Below are 25,028 nucleotides of genomic sequence, written 5' to 3' on the forward strand. Positions count from 1 at the left end.
ATCGACCCTAGACGCAAAAAGGCCTTTATTTTCATTAACTGGGCAAATCGTAAGGAGCGAATGTATTCTATGACCTGGCTTTACAACTATTAACAACGGTTTTTATTAATGCCTCATATGTAAAATTGTAACAGCAGGGTTCACTCATAATGTCGATGGCGTTTCGACTATCTACTAACATAAATTAAATAGAATTCAGTAATAATTAAATGAAATATCAAACGATGCTTTATCTTTTCTGTATTATATGTTTTGGTCATCTGCTTAAAAGGGATAAGCAAAAGTCGTGATTTTATTCATCACAACATGTTTTAGTCATAAAGCTCAAAGCGTACCGTGCAGTGTGTTTTACAGATGTTATTTTTCAATATCCAGCATGGAAACATTTGCTCAGTAGGAGCGACAACGGCATATTTTTGGAAATATGCCTTTCTAGAGAAGGGTTTACTTTAAGCAGTATAAATCTTAAGGTAGAAATATGTAGCCAACAGTATGTTTTCATAAAGCTTCATTAAGTTACAGGAAATTAATATAAACAATTTATTTTGACCACAATTTGATATGTCTGAGGCCCTTGAAAATACAATCACTGAAATTTTCAATTTACACATTTCGTCGCTCAATCAAAATCATGTAGAGCTCCACTTTCCTTTTATGCATAAAAGATTGTTCCAAAGACTCACCGTAATCCAGAAACGAGTTATCGGTACATCATATCTGTGCTTCAAATAATAATATGCTCCAATCGTTCTATCTTAACTATATGAGGGCAACATTAAAATGCCAGATCGGACCGTATGTCAGGATCATTGTTAAGAGTTCAAATTGAAATGCTCCCATGTGCATCAACGTAAGGTTACAAAAACTTCAACGTCCTCCTTTTAGCATTTCTATATCTTTCACAAGTTACAACGCAGTCCGTATGCACAATGCAATTCGACAGTAAATGACTTGAAGCATTTAAGGAGCTGAAAAATACATCTGTTTTAGTTGCACAACCCTACGAGGCTTTTGTGTGCCAGATTTAAGCTGAACGTACGCTGAGCTTTACGATAAAATGTATTTATTATTCGAACCAGTGAAATTTATAAAACTTGGCTAATTCTGAACAGTTGGCCTCAGCGCTGTGTTCGCTAGCAAGATGAGAGAACAGTGTATGGTGATTTAATGAGTAAAACTTAACCAACATGTAAACCTTGTCCTTTTCTTAGCGTCAGAATAGAAAATGTTAGATAGCCGCTCATCAAGATCAGCAGCCGGCCAACAGGCTACGGGTTTTACCGTCGCTCATTCAGGTTGATCTGCTTGCCGCTCTGGTCTGGTCGGCCTTCATTGTACAGCAGCAATAAGCGTTGTTCACTGTTATGGCGGCGCCTTATATTATTGTCCAGGTGGCCAGCAGTACAGGGTTGCCTACAAGCAGAGGTAAAGCTAGGTCGCAGGTTCATTTGACTGTTGCGTTGTGCCTCTTCCTCTTTGTAGTTTTAGACTTTGCTTGGCTATCTGCCTTCGTTGCTCGCACTGCCATCTTGCAGCAGTTGGGTCGTGTTGCTGCTTTCGAAGGTAAGGCGCCGGCCACCGTCGTTGCCTGTAGTAGCCCTTCCTGATGACGGTTTAGTGGACGGGGTTTTTTTGCTGACTGTAGTCTAGCCCTTGGGCTATTTGAACCATAGCCTTGGTTCCCTTATTGAATTGACTTTGCCTGCCATCTCTTCAACCAGCCTCGTTTCTTCTTCGCGTTGCCAGGGTAGGAGAAACGAACAAGCCTTTTGAGCTATATAGAACACGCTTGCTAGATAGTATAGTCATTGCGGGACCGGGCAATGCGGAAATGGACCGGAGTGGGAGAGTTTCATGGACCACAGTTGTTTTAGACGGTGGAAGGAGCACTAGGTCCTTTTCATTGTCGCTGTTCTTTCTTTAGATTCACACTACTTGTTGGTCATTAGCCTTGGTCATAACTGAAAAACGTCGAGATTCGTCAAGCAAACATAAAATACATATGAGTTTAATGTAAATTCTTGTGTTTTCATAATACGTGCAGGAAATTAAGTTATGTTAAGATAAGCAGGTTTTCAAAATCTGATGAGCAGTATTTTAAGGAGTAACACGAAATCGTGACTTCACATGCCTTACTCCACGTCTACATTTAACCTTAAAGTCTGTATACATATCGCGTTGTTGGCGGATATTGTTTATAAAAATTGGCGATCCCATGACAAATACGGCCTCAGAAAACAAAAAAATTACTCGTCCGATCGATTTCAAATTGGTATATCACAATAATCGTGTTATTGAGTTAACAAATAATCAAATGAATCAGTCTTTCCCGTTCACAACACATTGCATAGTGGAACCATAAGCCGAGATCATTAGTGCGTCGTTTATGCGTTGCTGAGCCCACATAAAGGCTTTCCATTAATGGTGGTATCCTATCGGTGATTGTGTACAGCATAAAACCTGCGTTTCATTCTTTTAGAAATTTCAGCTTTGTTAGCACTTTCTTTATTTTCATTGAAAACAGCGATGAAAAGGACGAAGTAATGAAATAAAAGATAATAATGGATTTGCCGAAAAGTTAGAAATTGAAAGCAAAGAGAAACGTAAAGTGAAGTGCTGGCTGAAATACACTGTATCTTGAACATTCAACTCGTAAACCCAAGAAGCATTTACTATTATAGTAGAGAGCTAATAATATAGAAATCAATGTATGTGCAACTGGTCCTGAACACAGGATCAACTGAAATAAAATATTATATATCTCTTCGGTTTATAAGCTGCATTTAAATTAAAACAGGTATTCCTGTCAAATTCGTTTGCATCCTCCAACTGTGCTATCCCTGACGGATGCTATAATAACTCGACGTGGTTGCCATTTACTTCGACAAGAGTTTACAAAGCTTTCTATAAATTCACCAACAGCGTTTGAATAGTAACAGAAATCTTGCGTATGGCTGATTGTATAATGTATCTAATGTGTTGTTGAACGCCTATTAGTAAACGTGAATAAAAAGTTGCAAGATTAATAGAACACGTTCAAATTGTCCCTTCAGAAATGGAGAAACTGTCAATTGACGTAAAAACGAATTATAGAAAGGTACACAGGTGTATAACACGTGGAACGCAAATCCATTGTTGGGAACAAGACGGTGATACCTAGTACGCAGCTCTTTAGCCGGTACAAATTTAATGGTAAAGGGACATTGTTTCTGGATCCGAGTCTAATGCGCGGCTAAAAAGTTTTTTTTTATTAACACGCATATTATGATATTATTATATGTTCCTTTTCGGCGCTTTTCTCTTGTTCACCCCGATTTTATGAGTCTCTTGTACTATCAATTAACTTCTGACTGTTTGAGTCCGATATTACATCAACTGTGCCAACGAAATAATAGAGCATGTAATATGTTTCGCTACGAAGTAGGTTGTCCGCGAGGTGCGTCTCCAAGACAGCTTGAGATCACCAAAACTGGATGATGAGCTTATACTTTAATATATACGATATTAAACGTGTTAACTCTAATGAATTGGCGTAGTCATGAAGGTCTTCTTAGCTAATCATATGTGCATAACATTGTACTAAAATCAAATAATGTAATATTAGCTAAAGTCAAAGATTCAAAACAACTCTGCTCGTTACAAACTTCCCTTCATTCGGCTGCCCTTATAATTTTCAAAGATGCGATTGGCTCATTGCTATCATGAGCAATAAAAGTGAAATGCTAAGGTCGAAAATATTCGTTGAAAACCTCAGAGCCTTAAAATACACATCTATTTTTATAGTCAATATGTACGGTATATATATTTATTTAACACTTTTTTCCGTTAAAAATAACCAATATCATTATCAGAGTGATAAACAGAACTAATATCTAGCTGAGTCTGTATATAGCTATATGAGTCGCCATTAATCTCCCACGTGTGCATTGTCGTCTTTTTCTGCATTTATTTCACCAGCTCTCTCCCTTAATCTTGAATTTCGTTTTGTGTGTGATTTCATAATTTGCTCTGATGCAAGCATTACAGAAAGTGAATGTTAATACTTATGGTAAATTACACTACATATGACTATTAACAATTACTAGTGAAACAATGGACGCCATCTATATATTAACCATAATCATAACGATTGTACTGCTCGCCCTTTCGATTTTTTCTCAGATCCTTTTTACACGTTACGTTGCTGTTACCCATAGCAATCATCCCTACTTTAAAGGCTGCTTTGCAACATTGCAACGTTAGGCTGTCATAAGTCCACTATCGACCATTGCTTCTCCAGAGTCTAAATATAGCTTTAATCACTGGGAAAGAGATATACCGAGCGCGCTGGATAACAGAACAATTGAAATGCTGTTATTAGATTCTAGTTACATTTAGTCTGTTTTAATAAGGTTGAATAATATTAACCATTGTCAATTTGGACCAGTCAAATCTAGGTTATCCGTTGATACTTTTAAAAACAGTCGTCATGCCTCTTCTCGTTAACGATTTTTTTTGTGAACGGGTCAGTAAGATTTTTCCCTCTGTTTTAGCCCAAAAAATAACTTCGGTATCCGACACTCAGCCAACCTTTTTGCGATATGCCTGTGCTACTTAATTCAGACCAACTAAACAGTCTTACTTAAAAAAGACCCAAAGATCTCCAAAATAAAATCTTTTGATATAATTATGCGAATAACGTTCAATTTTTTAATCATATATGCGACACACCAATTGCATCTCAACCATTCAGAACATAGCATTAACAATTTAATATGATAACATACGTTCAAACATCTTCAGTCTTTTTGCCCTTAGAATACCAGCGAATATCTGTTACGTTTAGCTTCAACTTTATTCGATTCTGCCTCATTCTGACATCATCATCACCATCGCCATTGCGTCATTTTTGTCCGTACGTATATCATCACGGCTATCGCCGTCACCGCCAGCTTGTTGTGTCAGTGGGCATACCACGTTAGGGCGGTCTAAGGTCAATTGTGAAGGCTGTTCTGACTAATGCGCGCATCCTCTCTCCCGATTTGCCACCTTCTCGCAAGCGAGAAATCCTCTGCTTTTTATTCTCTCCCGCCGGATGCTCTAACATTAGTACTATGGTCTGCTAGAGTAGGCTGCTCAGCACTGTTGTGCTGCTGTGTGGTAAACTTAGGGGGCCAGGTTGGTCGACGAGATAGGCGTTGTTAAAAACTCTATGTCTACGTAAGAAAGGCAATGGCGTTCTTGCATGGTAAACATATTTTTAAAAAGTAAAAAAGAAGGAGTCGAGGTCCACACCGAGCTGGGTAAGCAGGCTCTACCAGCGACGCCCGTTTTGCATCTGCCTTTGCGATGACTAAGGATAACAAATAAAACGAAGTTCTCTGGCCTGTTTCTCGAGCGAGCCTTTCGTGTCTTCGCTGATGACAGCGACGACGTGAAACAGAGAAATTCTAACTATAATCAGTGCTTCTGTCACGATATATGAGTATGAATGTAGGTGTGATTTTTTACTTCACAGATAATGGTAAGATATGCAGTATTTTTAGGAATATGCAGCAAATGCGCTAAATTCTGTATAATCGTTTTGGGTTTTTCGTCCGGCGTTAACGCCATTGAGCACTGTCTCGAACGGCTGGCTACTAGCATAAAGTCTAATGTGTTTACGCCCAGTTTCACATTTCAACTGGATATCCTCGGATATCCTTAAATTTAGTTAGTTGGCAAATACTTCACCACTAGACCGTCACGGAAACAGGTTTTGAATCGAGACGACCTCACAGGCCTCCTCGTTAGTCTATGAATCTCAAGCAATTAACAAATTATAAATCCGTTAGCAAATCCGCTCTCGTTACTTTTATGTTTCAATACAAGCTCATTGAGATACTACGGCCTTCTCAAGCAGCGATTGTTATTCTAAAAGATAGCCTAAGCGTTTGTTTCTCGTGAAGTTAAGAGTGTGTCAGTATCTAAAGATTGTCAGTCAACCGTTGTTATGATTATACAGGTGATGAATTGAAATTATGTGTAAATTCAAATCGTACCCATCGCTGTAACAACAGCCATCCAACAGAGTGGCTCACCCCTGGGACGACTGGTAGATTATTAAATACAAAAGCTAAAAATAAACAATGCTTCACTATCTTCTTCTTGTGGTTTTATTAGTAACGCATCTTTTTTTTATCGGCAATTAGGTGGCGTATTAGATCGGTTAATTCCTGTAGTTGAATAAGACGGAACCGACCAATTTTCTTACTATATATAAATTTTCCTTACTATATAGTACCACGAGCATTGTGCGGACACCCGAGGTTTGTGGCTCGACTGACAAAGAATCAGGCTTCACAGTATATTTCAAATATGACACTTGCCTTTGTTGTTATTGTGATTTATTCGGAACCGCAATTTACCACACATTTTGGAAAATAGCGAGATAGAATAAGATTAGCAATTTCTTTCAAACGGTGAATGCGATATTTTTACGTGTCTTACTTGTGAGTATGGCACTATTTACACCGGAATTACGCACGGAAAACACGGGAATGAGTTTTTCCGTTGAGCATAGATACACAGAGTTTTCTCATCGGAGCAAGTCAACTCACAACCAAAATGGCTTTGGTGACTTGTGGCTCATTACTGTTGACCAGCGCCCTGAGAAGGCTTATTGTTGTGTGGTATGTATAATGCATTACATACGGTTAGATTCCTGGGACCTCGAATGCTCGGAAAAGCTCTACAATACGATACAACAGTAATAAAAAATTTCCTCAAAAAAAATACTCGAACGAGCGTTCCTTCATTAATAATAACAATAATTGTGTGTGATAATAAAACAATAATAAGAAACCGTATCAGAGGCGGCAATCACTCGCTTCTGCTTCGACGATAGAAATTCAGTTACCGATTGTGCTCTGCAGTTAGCGTTTAACTACACTCAAAAAGGTTATAGCGAATTAGAATCGTCAATTAAATGAAGTACCGATAAGGATTATCCGATCAGAGCTTTTATTACTCTAGAACTATTCTCCTTTTACCGTTCAAGTCCAAATAATCAATTCTTAAACTTCTGTTTCAGCCGACGTTTTTTGGTAAGAGACATTTTTTGGTAAAGACAATGAAAACATCTTTGGGACCCTCGACATTTAAATGATTTTTTTATGAATTTGCACTTATAGAATATTCATCCTTACTGGTTTTTTTAGAGGATAATTGTACATGTGCAATCTAAGATGAATGAGTATATATGATTATCTTTGTTCAAAAAATCGTTTGCTAACATGATTAGCAATCATATGCGATTCATCGAACCAACAAGCTGTTTGTGTTTAATGCTCATTATATCACTTGAAGTCACTGAACTACATAAATGCTCATTTTAGCAATGGCTTTCTGTCCAGTAACAAGTTTCGGCGGCAAGGTAACTTCTATCATCTGTGTGTTAATTAGGTTTTCGTATGCCTATCGCACTATTGAAGTTTAATTTAAGCTATATTATTATTGCCTACCTTATCAGATTATGTAGGGCTCTTTAAAAGGTATTCAGCAAAACAACAATTAATTATCGGTGCAATCATTTTAAAAACGAGAATGAGGTAATTAAAAACTATAGAAGAAGTGACTACCTCTTAGGACGTCAAATGACAAAAATAAGCATTTTCTAAACCAACTATCTTTGAACTCACAAAATCGATTCTCAAATAAATTAAGAGAAATAGCCAAAAACGAGACTTTTATCCGCAACTGAATTCTTCAGTACGATAAAAATATAAATATCTTCTAAAAATAGGGAAATTTGAAACCGAACCTGGATACACTTTCACTGTTATAAGATCCTGAAGCAACGCTTAACAAAAGCATCGGACGTATAACTTGAAACAATTTAGATTCGCTGCTGACTTGATGGTGAATTGATCATTTGTTCCTTATTCGATGGTCAGCGAAGATTCACTCATGAGGTCTTCAAATGACTTGAGTATATAATTATATAGAATTAATAATATATAAAAATATAAGTAATAATTTAGTGAGTGACTGGAAATATTAGGTCCTTTTGTAACTGTAACACAGTACGAGATCTCTTTCCTCATAAAGGATTTGTATTTGAACCGGAGAAATGTTAAGCTTAAAAAATGGGTTTGGGAAATTTTAGGCGACCTTCATGTCGTAGAGGTCAATAGCTACCTAAAACATCAGTCTCTGTAGGTATGAGACTAAATTGGCTCGCGTAGCCGTTCAGCTTCCAACTGTTCTCCTGTCTTGAATTTCAGTGCTTTCTTTTTCTTGTGACTGATTTCTGTAGCGGTATTTTATTTTTATTGGGTCAGCATTACCATGCTGTTTGTATATCAAAGGCGATACGAATTAGCAAGTGGCACTTGAGTCCAAATGCAGTTCAATTTGAAAAATAAAATCTGAGTGCTAGAACTGAATTTGACTGCAGATCGACCCTGGTAAAAGGACAAAATATACCCTTTAAATTTGTAAGCAAAATATGACAAGGTTGAGGCCAATGGTTTTTGAGGGTTAATTAGTTGAAAGAATAGTTAAAATCGCTGGCGAGAGCTGAAGGACTGCACATTATTTTGCAAGTAAATGCGTTGGTGGTTTTCAATGTATGAAACTTTTGTACAAGTTTTGTGGCTTGAAGTTCAACGCGGTCATCTGCGGGCTTTGTTATATGTGTCGCAGGGTGTAACATCGTTGCATACAGGTGCTCCGCCACCTAAGCTGGCACGTCGCTCTGTTAATCTTTTCAAAGCAGCGCCTGCGGAGAAATACGCTAGGAAAGTAATGCCAACACGATCTCTCAACATCGCTAGTAGATGATAATGTTGTACTGTTTCATTTTTTTTTACGTTTGGGCTCCTTTAGAAATACCTGGAAGGACATCAAGATTTGTTTCGCGCCTGGCAGGGAACACTGATCTGAAGCTCTAACCGTTGCGCTAATTTCTTTTACAGCATCTTCGAAGTTACTAAAGGCAAACAGAAATACGGTTTCGAACACTCCAACTGATGTTAATCGAGTTGTATATTCAAATGTTGAGCAATCGTACCCCTTTGTGCTTTCTAAGCTTAAGAAAGTTTCCACCGCAATTCAGGCTGTGGCATAGTCAGTTTTGTATAGATAAAATAACGCCTGTAGCGTTGTGAATATCAATTTAAAGTGTACTAGCGTTAAACAAAGTTGCACCGCTTTAAAAAAATTTATGGGTTTAGGATTGCAATGGGGACTAGATAGGTATCGCACGCATTACATTGCAACTACAAAGAACATAATTGCAGTGAATGTAACATTAACAGTTATGTATCTATTCATAAGCTCGTTTATTTTTCTGTGCCATGATTACAGGGCTGATTCTGACCGCATACGTTTAGAATTGGTCTATCAGTACAAAACACCCGAATCAGTCGAGCAGCTTTACTTCGAAAGCTTTACTCGGATGAAAACGGATTTTAATATCTGCTCGTAATTACTCAAATAGCCAAATCAGTCTTTTTGGAACGCAGTGATAAATATTTTTGCTTATTGTTAGTTTTTTGGGTAGCTAAAACCCAATTGAAACAATACATCTCTCATCAGTGAGTTAGTATTGATCTTTGTCCTATATATTCACTAGCCGCATAGAGTTTCCTATTTTAGATGAGAAGCTGAGTATATGTTATTAAAACAGGCGAGGTTAGTCTGAGTCTGATGATACACCCATATGCATGTCTACCACCAAATCCAATGGATTAGAACTTTGAGCAGATTTACGATCTATTTGCAAGGAATGAATAAGATCGTATTTCTTGTTTTTATGATAGCCCTTGGATAAAGATTTGTTGAGCTGGCCGATGGCCATATGGCTTCTGTCCCGTTCTAACACTAAACGGTGATTTGTCGTAGAATACATATGCAGGCGTATTTCTTCTTAAATAATTCTGAAAAGGTCTAATTAATAACCAATGTTGTTCAACATAGTTATCTATGGACAGCGTGTGATAGTGGAATGTTATTCAAGCAGAATTTCGATTCGTTATTGCCTTGTTAGAAGTGCATACTACAGGTAGCTGGAATGTTCTATATTATTATGTTTGCTTACTTAGGCTTGCTCATTGACAGATCGACCTCATCTCGGGCGTATTGAGGGACACTGAAGCAACGCCTGTTGTTAAAGTCCAGGTAAAGTTCACCGGCTCGTAGTCCGAATTTTTAGACAGTCTTAAAATGTTGGCAAGTGAAAAGACATTCGTTCACATCATAGAGGAATCGCCCAACAATTATTCACAACTGTAAATGACTTTTGTGGTCGTTTATTCTTTCAACGAAATTTTGTTTTGTCTTTTTTATATTTTCTTTACGATATCGGGTCACGCGGTTGAGATGGACGGGAACCCTATTCTGTTGAGCTTGCTTTGGTACTGTTGCCAAATATTTCAAGTAAATTACCGGCCCTCAAGTGGCTTATTAGGTCACGTATAGGTGTAGCATGCAAATGACCAGCATATCATTAGTATATGCATATAATGCGGCCATACAACATAATATCGCCATGGGGCAAACATAGGGTTAGGTATGGTATACTCATTTGTGTGCGAAAAAGAAGTACGTAAATAATGAGTGGCATTTAGTTTACACTGCGGCCTTGATTAGTACTACTAAGTCGTGCGAATGCTTGAAATAATCACCGTCACTGGTTACACATTATTGTAATCTTCTTGCATATATCAGCGTATAGTTCCTCATTTCCATTGATGAGATGCATGCACCAGTGCTTTTATCTCGTAGCGGAATGCCGGTCTTCGCGCAACAACTCTATTTTTGCTGTCGCAACATATTGAAAGAAGAAGTCCACTGGGGTAAGGTTTAACTATTGCACAGCAAAAAAGACATCAGCATACAACAGTACGGATTCTGACAGGTACTCTAGACGACACCTCATGCCTTCCGAAGGAGTAGGTCGCGACAAATTGAATGCGTTAACGAGTGATTTTCCTGCAGCGTATTGGATCTGTGCTGTTTGTCAGATCCATATCTAGCACATGTTTAGTACTTCCTTAGTAGTCATTTGAGTAGTTTTGAAAACCATATTGTAAACCTAACAACATTTGGTCGGCTCTTACTTCCAGCTCAAGCTCACTTTTCGTCATGTACTCTATAATAATTTCAGCAACCGTATTAAAAAAGGTGATGTCTATACGTCATTTTGTTCGTCTATAAGGGCATCAGTTAAAGCAAAGAAAAACAATGGTCACAACAAGTTTTAAACCTAATGTGGTCTTGAATTCACTAGGCAAACACATTTTTAGTAGAGTATCACTTCTGCAATGTTAAATCTATCCGGTTGTAATTTCCCCGATTATAGACATTCTACTTCCTTCATATTTTTGTATATAATTTTTTTAATTCGGTCAACCTATTTCCTTTTCTCAGTGATACCATTCCTACTCCACTAGTTGGTTACACACAGCCTAACACGTTATCCTACCCTAGTGATTCTGTTCAAGTGTTCTTTTATTAGAATGCTCTAATATGCCCGTAACTTTGTTTGTAACGCCGCCGTAACAGCCGCGCATACGTTGCCTTAATTGTCTCGTGCCGCCATTGCGATTAATCCGTTACCACGTTGCATATGACTTGTCAGACTTATGCTTAAAAAAATGCGATAAAAATTATCTAGTGTTTTGTGATAGACTTTTCAATAAAACCGCAGAGTTTAACATATGTACCTGAAATAATTGTTACATTGTAGCAGACCAGATCATGTACGTGATATAGTGAGTGACAGTTGTTATCGAACTTCGGAAAAATCATTTTTCTCTACTTAAACTAACTTCTAGTAATGAAAAAGAGCGATGGAATATCGAAAAGCTAGGGTTAGGTGAAGAAGCACACCCCGTAAATCCTAGCACTAACCTATATCACAAATGGAGAGTTCAAAAACAAACTGTTGTAGGGTTGCACAATCATGAACCCTACAAATGCTGTTAGCTAGAGTGATGCTTGATAGCTGCAACATCGATGCCATACCTAATAACACTCCCTCGACAGAAAGGCTTGATCTGGTATTATAATCTCCGTCTTGTATATGAGAACGTACTGCTAATTTGAAGACATGGAACAACAGTTTGTGCTCGGCGCAAGTAAACTGTTTACAGAAATACGCTCAATGAATTAAATGCGCTACAAACGCATATCGGTGGAATAATAAATGAATACGAGAATATTGCTCCGTAAGAATTCAAAGTAAGGTTGGTTATTAAAACACCGTTTGCTTGTGTTTCTGAATATGATATCACAAGGCTCACCGACTGAAATGCGAAATTTTACAAGAAGCTAGAGACAGAACGATTACATTTCTGTAAGTTTATATTAGCTGTGATTGAATCATATTATTATACAGTCTAAACAAATCTTTGATTTTAGTGGTCCTGACTATCATTGTCACCGCGAAATTAGTTCAACTGTTTATATGATCTTACATAGAAATGCAACAAATTGTTACGAGTATGTGCAGGCATTCGTTATATAAAACGGCTTATGATACCAAAATTGCCTGCCACTAAGTAATGGGAGCGGAAAGTTGTTTTAGGTAATTTGTTCACCAATCGTTAGAAATAACTGAGTGTTTCCATTGTAAAGATGCCTAATTTTTGAAGTTTTATTATTATTTTTTATTAAGGAACAAATTATGTTTTTAGTGAATAATTCTCAAGTCTCAAGAACAATTGAGCACTGATAAAATGTACCTTCCTCCAAAAAAATTAACTGCAATGGGAAGGCGAAAGGACTCCACCAAGACGACGTTCTAGCAGATATTTCTCTGTAATAAGGTAATGGAATGTAACCTAAGGGAATCTGTAGTTAAACCTTCCAGAGCAACCAACTAAATGAGGTAAATTGCTATCAGGAAATTAAATTACCAATGAGAATAAATATAAATGATAAATAATAGGTTTACACCTAACCCATAATCGATATACAAACTTAACCCATAATAATTGCAATACAAAGTTTATCAATTTTAGATAATCTGCAATAAAAACAATCATGAATAATTATAGAGATTTAAAAAAAAAAGCTTAGGAACACCCTTACAGTAATGTCCCTTCTTTCTTATGTAGAAGTGTCCACAGCCTTTTCGACTTGGAACCGTATTTTTTATGTTTCCTGTTTAATGTATTAGCCATCATTTCTTGGGTGAAGAGTAAATAATTCTAAATATTTTTATTTTTGGAAAATATCTTTTTGCGAACACTTTTGCGAAAAATAGACCTTGTTTTTCTCACCGCTCGAAGCCTATGATTGTTTGATTAGGAGTGGGACTACCGAACACGGTTCATTACAATTGTATGAGGAAAAAAATTACAACAACTTAATCAACCTAAAAAAATATGGGAGCAGTTCTTTTCCTAAATAATCTATCGAATGAGACGCATTTGCAGTTTTCCATTATAAAAAAATTTGAGTTATAACAGATATAAATGTGATTACAGCAGCTTCTTATAATCAGGCGATCGGAAATCTGGATCCTTACATAGATAGACTAAATGAAAAAAGAAAGCGATCTTATATCATTCTGTATATAAGATCCTTTGTGAGTTACGTTCATTGATAAACTTCTTCATTTAGTAAATGATGCATTCCTTGCTAAAATCTATTGTCCATTCACATACGTCCTCGCCTTCAAGGTTTAAGCTGGCGTCAACCAACGGTATAGATGTCAAGAACCCTAGACTCGCATTGTTGCAGGTGTCCACTAAAATTCACTCAACTACGGCAAATATCAACCGATCTAACCCGTTTTTTTACGTTTAAGTAGTTCCCACTTTCAGTTTATGGTACATACTTATTCGAAAGCAATATTTTGGGTTATATTAAGGTAATTAGCAAAAATCACAGCAGATGGCAACAACGCTGGCAAGAAAAAAACAGCAACAGCGACATCACAGTCATCAAGGATACGCTACGCTAAATCGACCGAGCACCAATCAGCTTAGCCAAGCGTTCTATTATTGCTGTTACTGGCTGGATGGTGTACATATGCCATACGCTTGCCTATTCTTCGCGCTCTACTAAGCCAGAAAGTTTTCAAGCTGAGCTGGCCGATGCAACCGCTTCGAGTGAAGCGAGTGGCAGTGTCCCATCGACGACAAGCCCGCCCACGTAATCACCGTCTGGTACATAGAACCGCCGTATGCTGATTTCGAATCATTTCTGCGACGTTTACAGTTTTACGTAGTCTTAACAGAATCCTCTGAATATAAGCTACCGCTGCGGCAGCGGTTTATACCAGGCTTCGTAAGGTAGTAAAATAACAAACTTATAGCTGACGCACTCGGTTAATCACCATTAATGTATGCATACTGGCAAAACACCCGCAACAAGCTGGAAAATTAAAAAAAAAACTTTTTTTCGTTTTCTTTTAACTCAGATAGATTAAAACGAATGAAAAAACATCTCTTTCACTTAAATTTGTGTGTTTTTATTTCCTATATTGTATATAATTCATATTCTTCATATTATTCATAACTCAGAGGGCACAAATTTATTATAATGCACCAATAGAATTAGCAACTTTGGTGTAGCTGGTCACTAGTGCTTAGACACTATTGTAAACTGCTTCTGTGTTCCCTTTTCTTAAAAAAAAAATTATTTTTAAGCGATCCCATTCTGATATGTATTTGTCCGATTAAAGTAGTTCAATCTTTAGATAGAATTAAATTGCACGCAAATACCCATTCATTAATTTTGTAAGTAATATTTTCCGGCATATATTTTATATATCTAAGATGCATATCTTAACCATTATTTAAAGGAAACACAAGCAGAAAAATTACAGGTAGCCTAGGTAGCGAATATTTTGAGAATACTTAATTAAAGGTGAACAGAAGAAACTACTTGTTTAACTTAGGCCAGCATGTACTTAAGTAAATTGAGGTTCTTAAATTTAACTGTTACAACAGAACGAAACAGGTGCCACGGCAGAAAAAAAACTGGTGTGCCAGTGCGTTCTCGGAAGACCCCTTATAATTAATATTGAAAAAATTTACTAGCTGTGTTCAAGAAAATATCAATCTAGGACATCTATGTCCTTAGCTTATGTGAGTTAGAGGTAAGGCCATACATACACTGTTCACGAAACTCAACCTAAAGAACTGTAGTGCTTATCCAAGATATTTATGAATATCCATAATATATATATGCATATATAAATAATATATAAACATATGTAAATAAAAACGAATTTCCATGCATTTATTCCTATCTTAGGTCAACTGGGGAGGTTAAACCTGCATTACACAAAAAGCAATGCTAAACGCCTAACTCGATACGTTTCACATTTAACTGTGAATCACGGCCTCACGGCCTACCATAGCCTAATTTCACCAATCACATCATAAGTCGTGAATTATTTCCAGGATGTTTGATACTGCTCTTCACCGATTTGTTAAGCCTGTCGTTGTGTTGAATTTGATGAATCGGCACCCACATCTGCCTATAAGCCAGACTTTTTAAATTTCTTGATTAACCGCCTACTGAAAAACCGCATTAACATTAATGAGAAGTATGATCCGTATTCTTTACCGTATTACTGTCATCGGCGCTATACTGTCGATAGTAAGCTTTAGTGAAATACGAACGCTATTCCGAACGCTGCCGTGTTCATCACGCGATAATCTTCTACCCCCCCCCCCCCTTCCTTTTTTTTTAAAATAGACAGGAAGGAGGACGAAGTGGAATACAGACGTTTGGCACACCCTTTAGCCATTGCGATTTAGTATTCGAGTTTTGCGATTTTATAACGTAGTTTTATAAAAATTATAGGGGTATTTTTATAACTATATATATATAACCGTGCCGCACAGTTTTTATTATGAAACAATTTGCATATCCCATGCCATTTTCACAGATATGAAATGTACATATATATAGATCTTATTTGTATCTATTCATACCGCGTAGAGTAAAAGTCAGAAAGACAAAGAGAGTATTCATTTTGCACCAACTAAACGTTCGAGTTAGTACAATTAAGAATGAATTAAACTGTATGAAAAATTTACAACAGGGTCATTTTAATGACATCTCTATGATTTCCATGATCCAATTATAATGATATGACAACGAGTATTGTGGTTTTTCAAACAGTTTCATTGACTGATATCAAAATAACCTGTTGTATTATACGAAATGGTATTAAGGTGTTCCTGTTACGAATATGTTACATAGCTAAATTCGCTTCTTGTTGCAACAATTTGCGTTATCTTCTGCTATAATATACATAATATATATAATATATAATTAAGAACATATATATAATATGTATATTATAGCAGGAAATAACGCAATAATATAGCGTATATAATATATATACGGAGAGGAAATTATATTGTTATGTCAAGTGTATTTCCGTTTCCGTGTGGCGGCGCGTGTATAAGACCCTTTAATTGACCGGTTAGTTTTTTTTGGTGGTAGCTTGGTTAGACAAAAAGGCTATAATCTTTTGGACGACCTGGTTTACCCCTTCTTCGCCGAAAATTTGCGGCAAGCTGAAGGAGCGGCAGGAGGATGTGGCGACGGAGTCATAACAGTGGCCGCAAGACCAAGCTGTACGTCAGAGTGGGACTGCGCAGACGCTGCCTGCACGGGCGTGCTCTCTGTGGTGGGACTTTATTCGCGGTAAACAGTTAGAATGTTTTTAAGCAGAGGTTGAGCGAATTCGTCCTGCCAAACAAGACTGGTCTTATCGAAAAGTTTTGCGAGCGAATGAGGCCAAAGAAAGGAACTTTTAGACTCTTCATCAAAACTAAACGGTTGCTGATAAAGAGGTTAGCACTAAACTGTCTTACGACGCTGATCATCTGTCCAACATTACGAAGAGAGAAGTTTATCACCTTCGGAGACTAAATCGGAGCAACGTACCCGACTTAGTACGATGTATTGATCAGAGCGGCCTGACGTTATACACTGAAGGACAACCCATGGATAAAGACATTTAGCGAACGAGTCTGGCCTGTTAGATCCCACAGATCAATACGCTTAAGTCGTGTGCTAATTTTTCAGAGCACACGGACACATTGCAGGTCAACTATTACAATATGTGATCAGACCTTACCAAGTGTAAGACCTCACCAAGCGGATCCCTGCCTGTTTAATTTTTTTTTTTTGGGGGGGGGGAGGCTCATATTTGAAAAGGTGTTGAAATGCGAGTGTCGAATTAGTATGAGCCACACGGGACATAGGTACGGAGGCCAAGTCAACCACTTTTAGAACTTGAAGAACACACCAGCATGTAACCTTGAGATTCGCCTAAAAGGGCGGCCGATCCCCAACAGCGTTGCGGGAAAAATCGAATTGAAGACTGATGAGAACACAGTGGAAATATTCACTGTTGTTAACAATCTGGCCAATGAGGTTATACTGAGAGAAACTCCTGAAGGATAATTTTGTTTCCCGAAACGGTATGGGGGCCAAATGGGGGGTGACTGGTGCTCTCCAAATCGTCTTAATATTCAATCTAGAGAAGCGCCCTGTCGTCGCAAGCGGTATTAGACTGGACCGGGCCAAGGAATGCACGGCGCTCGCTGAACCGAGCAGTTCCGGTAGACCCACTAACCACTCCGGTAAACCTTTCACTAGGGAGAACTTGCGTGGGCCTCACCGAAGCTCTTTAGTTGACTTATTGCACAAGGGGTGCAGGGATCTGCTTGAAAAACCGAGAAAACTACCCAAAAACTACCCAAAACGTATCTTGTTACCCATGCGGTCCTGACGAGCAGCAGACCCCTGTGTATATGCGTCTTCGACAGATGGGTCGGCACAGGAACTTCGTATTGCAAAGAAAATGCGAAACGACTACGTCATGAAACGTTCTTCTGACCCATGGATTTTGCCCGTCGTGCTTATTAAAAAGAAATTCAGTTTTGTTTAGACTATTGTAGGTTGAACCCGGTAACGATAATGGATGTCTTTTCTTTACCGCGCGTCGACGATGTTATCGACGCGTTAAGGGATGCCCAAATCTTCTCTACGTTAGATCTGATGAATACTTGCCGGCAGATTTCCATAGCATCCGAAAATATGGAAAAAAAAATGTTTTGGATGGCTTGAAGTATTTCAGGTGGATGCTCTGAGTTGGCTAACGTTATGGCAATATTTTAGTAGTAAAAAAAAAAACTGATTTTTAGCTAAATTGCAATTCCGAGTGGCCTTGGCTTACTTAGAAAGTGTTATAGCCTCAGTGTTTCAGGAATTAGTCGGCGCGTTCGAATATTAGGCTGATCCTTTTACCACCTTCTCAAGAAACACTACGATACACGAACCTTTTGAGACAACTCCGTTCGAATTGTTTTATGGGCTCAACGTCGTATTGTTTGGTAAACCTCCAAAGTACCAATCAGTTCAGTTTCCCCTCCATCAGTACCCATTAGCGGGTTGCCTATTTCGGACTACATTCTGCAACTTTCAACTATTGCAAAACGTCACCAGCATTGGTCTTCTATGTTTATACAACTTTCTTCAATTTCTTGCAATAAGCGTTAATGAATAAAGGAGGTTTGTTTTTTCAACTAAGTAACAAGCTTCGATATATTATTCAGATTGAACGGGCCATGTCTTTGTATGTAATGGCTAAATTTAGTGATCTGGTTTGTTCTTCTGCAGTACACGCCCAGGAGAATGATACCCAGCAGTTCAATTTTCATACTTTCTTTGCATGTTTTTAGTTTCCATAATAGTAATAAATATTTCTAACATTTATCTTTCTTTCGTGTCACTATAATTTTGAATGCATATATACATGTATGTGTTTTATATCATTGACCCGCATGAACAGTTACTTTATCGGTTTACGAGTTCTACATTGAAGGCAAAATTATTGTTTATTTTTTCACTGTATTTTACTGTCTTGATCTTTTTTTCGATTCCAGTTTTCCATCTGGTGTCAAATTTGAATCAAACTTCAGCTCTCCATGATTTTTTTCTTTACTTTGTAATACTAAAGAAATATGTTTACACAAATTAGAACCTCGTCGGCGAACGCTGAGGAACACTGATCTTATTGTTTTCTTGTGGACGTCAGTTTAGCCATTTTGTTCAATGTTTACTTTGAACCTTCTAAGCTTCGATGCGTCTATATTCGCGACCGTTTCAAATAATAGGCCGTTGCGTTGGCAATTGTCTTCACTACACTACAGTAGATCACCGCTGTATCTTGGTTTTGTCGGTGACGTTACGTTCCGTCTCTATATACTCTATAAATCTAGGAACTAAATGTATTTGTGAGAATAGAATCAGTGGTAATTGTGTTCTAGATTCGCATGAGTATTTTATCTTCACCATATTGCTATTATATGTAGAGCCAAAAACGAAGGAACTCACATGCCTTTTACGACAATTCGTTTCAGTTTATGTTAATTAGTTCATTTTTGTTGGTTGTACATGTAAATTTTCTGTCGCAAGTAATTGGTTTCCCTAAAGGCAGCTGAAGGCAAAAAAGTCCACTTGAAATTGCAGATTCTGAACACAATGAAGTTGTATATCATACGGTGGCTAGTGGCTCTCTTACGTCGAACATAGATATGTAAATGAATATAAAGCTGTTTCCGCTTGATTTATGTTAGTGTTGCTCTTGTATTTACTAGTCAATTCCTATAGTTGAAGATGAATAGTTCTCGCTTCGATGCTAGGCGAATTCTATGAATCGAATTTTTCAGAATCTCACAAGTTTTATTTATATATTTTACAAAAAGAATCCTGTGCCAATCAGTCACTGACTGAACTTTAAAAAATATACTTCCACGCGCTATTCGGAAAGCAAGATCATAGTATACTGTCCAATAAATGTTCCACTTCTGTGTCAATTGAGTTTTCTTCAATGTACGCAAGTGTGATGCTAGAACATTTTGTTTTTGAAAAATTAAATTTTTCGTGGAGGCTTCAATCTTACAGACAAACAGTTACAGGGTTCGTTTAATATAAGAAAGCTATTTTTATGGATAGAACGCACTTCAAGGGCTTTTTGATATCGTGATGCCTTTAGCAATAATATCTGCAGCTTTTACACTTTCGAGGCAATGCGGTTTTGAAGCTGAAAATAAAATTTTAAGGCCAAGTACATACCTCTGAATAAACCCTTACAGTTTGAAAACAGGAACTGGCCTAAAGCTGATTCTGTTCATAAATGTTCACTACAGGTTTTTCTGTTAGACTGAGGCATACAGATATATATCGCCAGCTGTTGTTTGGCAGCCCTTCTAAAACACATATTACAAATGAGCAATTTTATAAGGAGTAGGACATGCATGTTGAATACTGTCAAATATTTTTGACCTATAAAACGAACATATGCCATGTAACATGCGTGGACATATTGACTATATTTTCTATTCAAATTGGCTCTACTTGGGAAATCTAGATACAGTTCCCTTGGTGATGAGCAATTTTAAGTACGAACATGTCGGTTTACTACAAAGCTGATCTTTCTTACTTCGTTAAATTTAAAAAGCGGCGTATTAGTTAAAATATGATCGGATTAATCATTTGAATTCGAAAAAGCTTACCTAGGGTATTTTAAGTAATTTAGATCTTATACTTTGCCTCGGAACAATTCGAACAAGAGCGTTTCTTATTGGAAATCTGGGTTCCTCTACTAAAGATGTTGAAAGAACGACTGATTCCTTAGACTAACGGAAGTATATAGGTGCCTTGGCTAAGTGTAGTATTTGATTCGTGCGTGGAGCTTGTCGCACTCTGAGAGTAACAGAAAATATTGATATAATAATTGCCTTTTTAGCCCATACACTTGAAAAATATCGTTGAGATTCTGAAATTTCCCACGATGATCATCAAAACGAAATTAGAGAGTTTTAGAAGGGTACATTCTGTACAAAATTTCTGTAAACTAATTATGCAGTTATAACTATAGTTGATGTACACAAAAATTTTCGAGATTGTCGCCTATATTTTAGGCCGGAATTTACGGTTTAATCATCTATAAAAAAAAAACGAGGGTTTATTTCCAGACAAGGTATACACAGGTATGGAAATATAACATGTTCAAACCAACAAAGTAAAATAGTAATACTAATAATGTACTTACCGAAAATATGTCTGTATCTAGCGTTTTGAATTTAAACCCATGGACTTCATATATAGTTAGAATCGCCGCTTTTCGTGCCGATTGCTTCTGCCATACCACATTTTTTTAAAACATTTTAAATACCACATTTTCAAGTAAGTTGTAAAAGATTTATTTTAAGTGTAAACATTGTTAGTCTCAAAACATTTTAGAACATTATCGGAGCCGTTTGTATCGGTAAATTATTACGTGAATTCATATATATTTCTCTACGATAACTTAGTGGGTGATGTATTTTCTTTATAAAATTTGAAATGAGGTTCTTTTTTTTGAGCACCGCATATTTTTGAAGCAATAGCCCTCATGAGAATTTGTAATGCTGCGTAAATCATCTCTATACAAGTAACGTCTGTTAAGCATGGTAAACCATGATTTTATCTCACTATAAAGCCCCAAAGGTGCCAACATTGGGACTTCGTCAATGAATTACCAAAAAAAAATTGTTTATCACTTAAATGCATGTCAGGTTAAAACCGGCAATTAAAAGTTTTGATCGCTGTCGAGATGCATACCTGCCTTCACAGGTTAAGCATACTTGATGCTCTTAGTAAACTTTTTTCCCTTTTTTGGATTTGACTTCTCAAAATCTCAAAAAATACATTCTGGAAAATCACGATTTCATACATCATATCTGTAGCATCTTGTAAGCACTACCTTAAACATATGTTTTTATTATAAAAAACAACAGTTTTAAAACTCCAACATTAAAAAATTCTCCAAAAATTCAAAAAAACTATTTAGTAATCACATGTTATCGTCCACTCGTCTTTTGCTAAAGTTTAATCTGTTTCATAATCAGTCCAGTAGCTATTTATAGCGAAAGCAATTGTCAGAAACACGTGTATCAAAAACATTAAGTTTCTAAAAAATTCTTATCAACTAGAACATTTGATTATTGCAGTATTATTTTGTATTGAATACAGCATCGCGTAATCCTATTGCCCTTTGGAGATCTTCTATAACAGTGCTATTAGTGTCTATGTTCAAGAAGTTAAACAAAGGCAGAAGAAAAGAAAGATGGTAATGTAATAACATGGGGCAGCAAATATTTTCACTTCGTATAGTACTATTGAACAAAGTGGCATGAAGAAGCTCGAGCAAAAACAAGAACTAGCCGAGCAGGGTAAATTTGCGCCCAGCATCGAAGTCCAAGTTGAGCAGCAGTGGTTAACCTAAGAAGTCCCTGCGCAATCAAACTAAGCCGCGCTTCCATTATCCTGAATCAAAACTGTAACAAGGTTTTTTTAAATGATGCCTATTATCATTGAGTCGTGGCTCACCTGCGATTGTCCGTTTGCTGATGTCACCGTGGACCGCCCGCCTTACGGTTGCTCCTGCTGATCGCTATAGGGACCATGTCATGAGTAGAATTCTAGTCACATTGTTCACAGAGTGTTCAAGAGGTTCTCCATATCTTGCAGCTTTCGTCGCATCATATCTTCCTTCGGATAAGAGCAACAGATGTAACTACTATTCCCTCACGGAAACATATTGGTAAGCTGAGTGTACAATCCCATTGATATCGTGCCTTAGCTGACCCTTGGTTTTGAACATTTGTTTCCGGTTTAGAAGACTGACTATTACCAAAGAAAAAGCGGGATGCTTGTCATCTCCGTCCGTATATCCCTTTATTGATAGCGTTCTATCTTCTGTGTTTAACGGGAACTTTTCTTGCAGAACAGTCACCAAAAAAACAAATGCTCTGCTTGTACATATATACACATTCATCTTCAAGCTATTCGACTTAGCATTCACCATGGCTAACTGCCCAAAAGTCTTCGCGAGAGATTGCCTGCTTCTTAAACATTTGCTTCCAAAAATGAGCTGCAAATACCACGTTGATTTAAATAGAACTAAAGAGAATAAAAAGGATCAGTAGCATTCGCAGTTGAGATAAATAATCCAAAAACCATTAACGTGAACAGCTCGAATAACTCAATAACCATTAACATGCTACGGAAGTATTGAAGAAAAAAAAACAAAAAAAAAGGGATAAAGCGGATTGGTTATTACTGATAAAGATGTACAAGCTCTCTGAACACTCTGGTTTGGTAGTACAGACTTTTGCAGCTAAATAGTCTTCCAGGACCTTCAAATAGGGTTCAGAATCATTTTGTGAATATCGGGAGGGTTAACGAACAACGTACTTAAAATAGTTCTCAGATACCTTTTTCCGACACTAATCGTAAGAGTTTAGTAAGTCTACAAGCTTGTTCGTAATAAAGCAAGCAAGGATAACAGTGTGAACAGGGCCAATTGGGAAGTACAAAATCTTCGATACAAGCTTTTATGGTTCTATCCTCGTGAGGGCACTTTATCGGTTAAGATCGGCCAGTACCCAATGTCTGCGTCTTTCGTGACTCTTTTAGGCGCTTTTTGAATCCTTTTACAAACTTTTTTCTTTAAAGCTTTCGCAACACTGCTCTAGGTCACAGCAACATATTACACGTGAGTATAAACACGTTAAGTAATGGGTCGTATGCCACGCACAACTCAAACAACACCGCTATAGTGTTTTGGGCTATGAGCTCGATCTCTACAATATTCATGTAGCACCCCTCGGAGCATTACTTCAACTTCGTTATTTTGGCGAAGGTCTGTCCAACGACCAAATCGAACACCACTTTGGCGGTAGCTGCTCTTTTTTAATCTGCAAATTCAAATTATCTATCCTTATCATTTCGTGATGTTCATGGTATGTAAGTTTACCTTACAATTTAAATAATGGCAATAAATGGCAAACGTAAGTTAACTTAAACGCAAAAACCAACGTGAAGTATAACAGTGATTGATAAAATGTTATTCCCTTAGAGCAAAAAATATAGCTTCGTAGCAGCGTTGTGAAGTGGACAAAATCGTATGCGGTTTTGAGAAAGCCGTTCAAGAAGAAAACACGTTGCCACTGCGCACAAACCTCGGGTTTAAGTGCAATAAACTAAAAAAGTGAATTGAAATTATATATTGAATCGGATAATCTTCCCATGACGTGAAATTGCGGAGGGTCCGAAAATACCTTAAGAGGGCCAACGACGCAGTAGAAAGCGACCCTTGTTAAAGATTCAAAAGTTAGCTAGTGGACCGCTTTTTGGAGGATGCGCTCAAATCACTTCATTTCGTCAAAGTCCGAGGGAGAAACATTCGTGAAGTCATGTGGGTTAAGTGAACGTTGTCCGACGCTAAAACGATATTCGAGTATTTCTAGCGATCATGCGGCAGACAGTCAAGTCTAATTTTATCATAGCCGAACGGGTTAATTTGTATGTCAAATTAATCTATGCAGTCCGGAGAAACCTGATAAGAACGCGAGGTGATATATGCGTCAGGTAATATCATCACAAGTGTATAGTGAACGAGTCGAGCGGAGTCTCAGCGCTGTCCAGCTGCGAAAAGCACATCCAGTGGCGAATTCCAATCGGTCGCTGATGATAAGCCGTAAAGTTCATGGGTTCATGTCTATAAAGGACACGCGCCATCATTTCGGAGCGCAATAGCTACGTGTGGTACTTTGGCGTCAGATCAAACTGTTGTTATTTTTATGAAAGCTTATATTAAGCTCTTAATAATTTTCAAGACCTCTTAAGCTCCTCGCGATTTTGAAGCACTGTATTATATGGGTAGACGAATCTGGTCTCAGACGTTTGAGTATTTCGGCCATTGTAGATCTAGTCCTCTTTTCTACTTGCAGCGGTGAAGGCATGTCCATGGAAACAGCATACGATTTCTGAGTGCTTAGGCAGGTTGTCCGAACTGCGGGAGTTTGTGTAAGAATAGCATCAGGGACCACCTGGAAGTCTTGGAACGATTTCCGGAAAATTTAGATTTCTTGTGAATATCGTAATCATACACTGTGATTAGTTTCCTCTACTGTGGGATGCCAAATCACATATGAATTAATCAGTGAATCAACCTGTATGTCACAGATAAAAATGCT

The 25,028-nt window shown here is 37.5% G+C and overlaps 1 long non-coding RNA gene across 1 annotated transcript; it reads right to left on the bottom strand.

The window, feature by feature from the left end:
- Positions 1-290: 290 nt before the first annotated feature.
- On the bottom strand, positions 291-25,028 carry LOC111273606 (uncharacterized). The gene is made up of 2 exons (XR_002687954.2): positions 22,378-25,028; positions 291-1,961 (listed from the first exon to the last, which is right to left on the bottom strand). It is a non-coding gene; the product is annotated as an uncharacterized LOC111273606 (long non-coding RNA).

This window comes from Varroa jacobsoni, unplaced genomic scaffold (assembly GCF_002532875.2).
Source record: "Varroa jacobsoni isolate VJ856 unplaced genomic scaffold, vjacob_1.0 scaffold_201, whole genome shotgun sequence".
NCBI classification, from domain to species: Eukaryota; Metazoa; Arthropoda; class Arachnida; order Mesostigmata; family Varroidae; genus Varroa; species Varroa jacobsoni.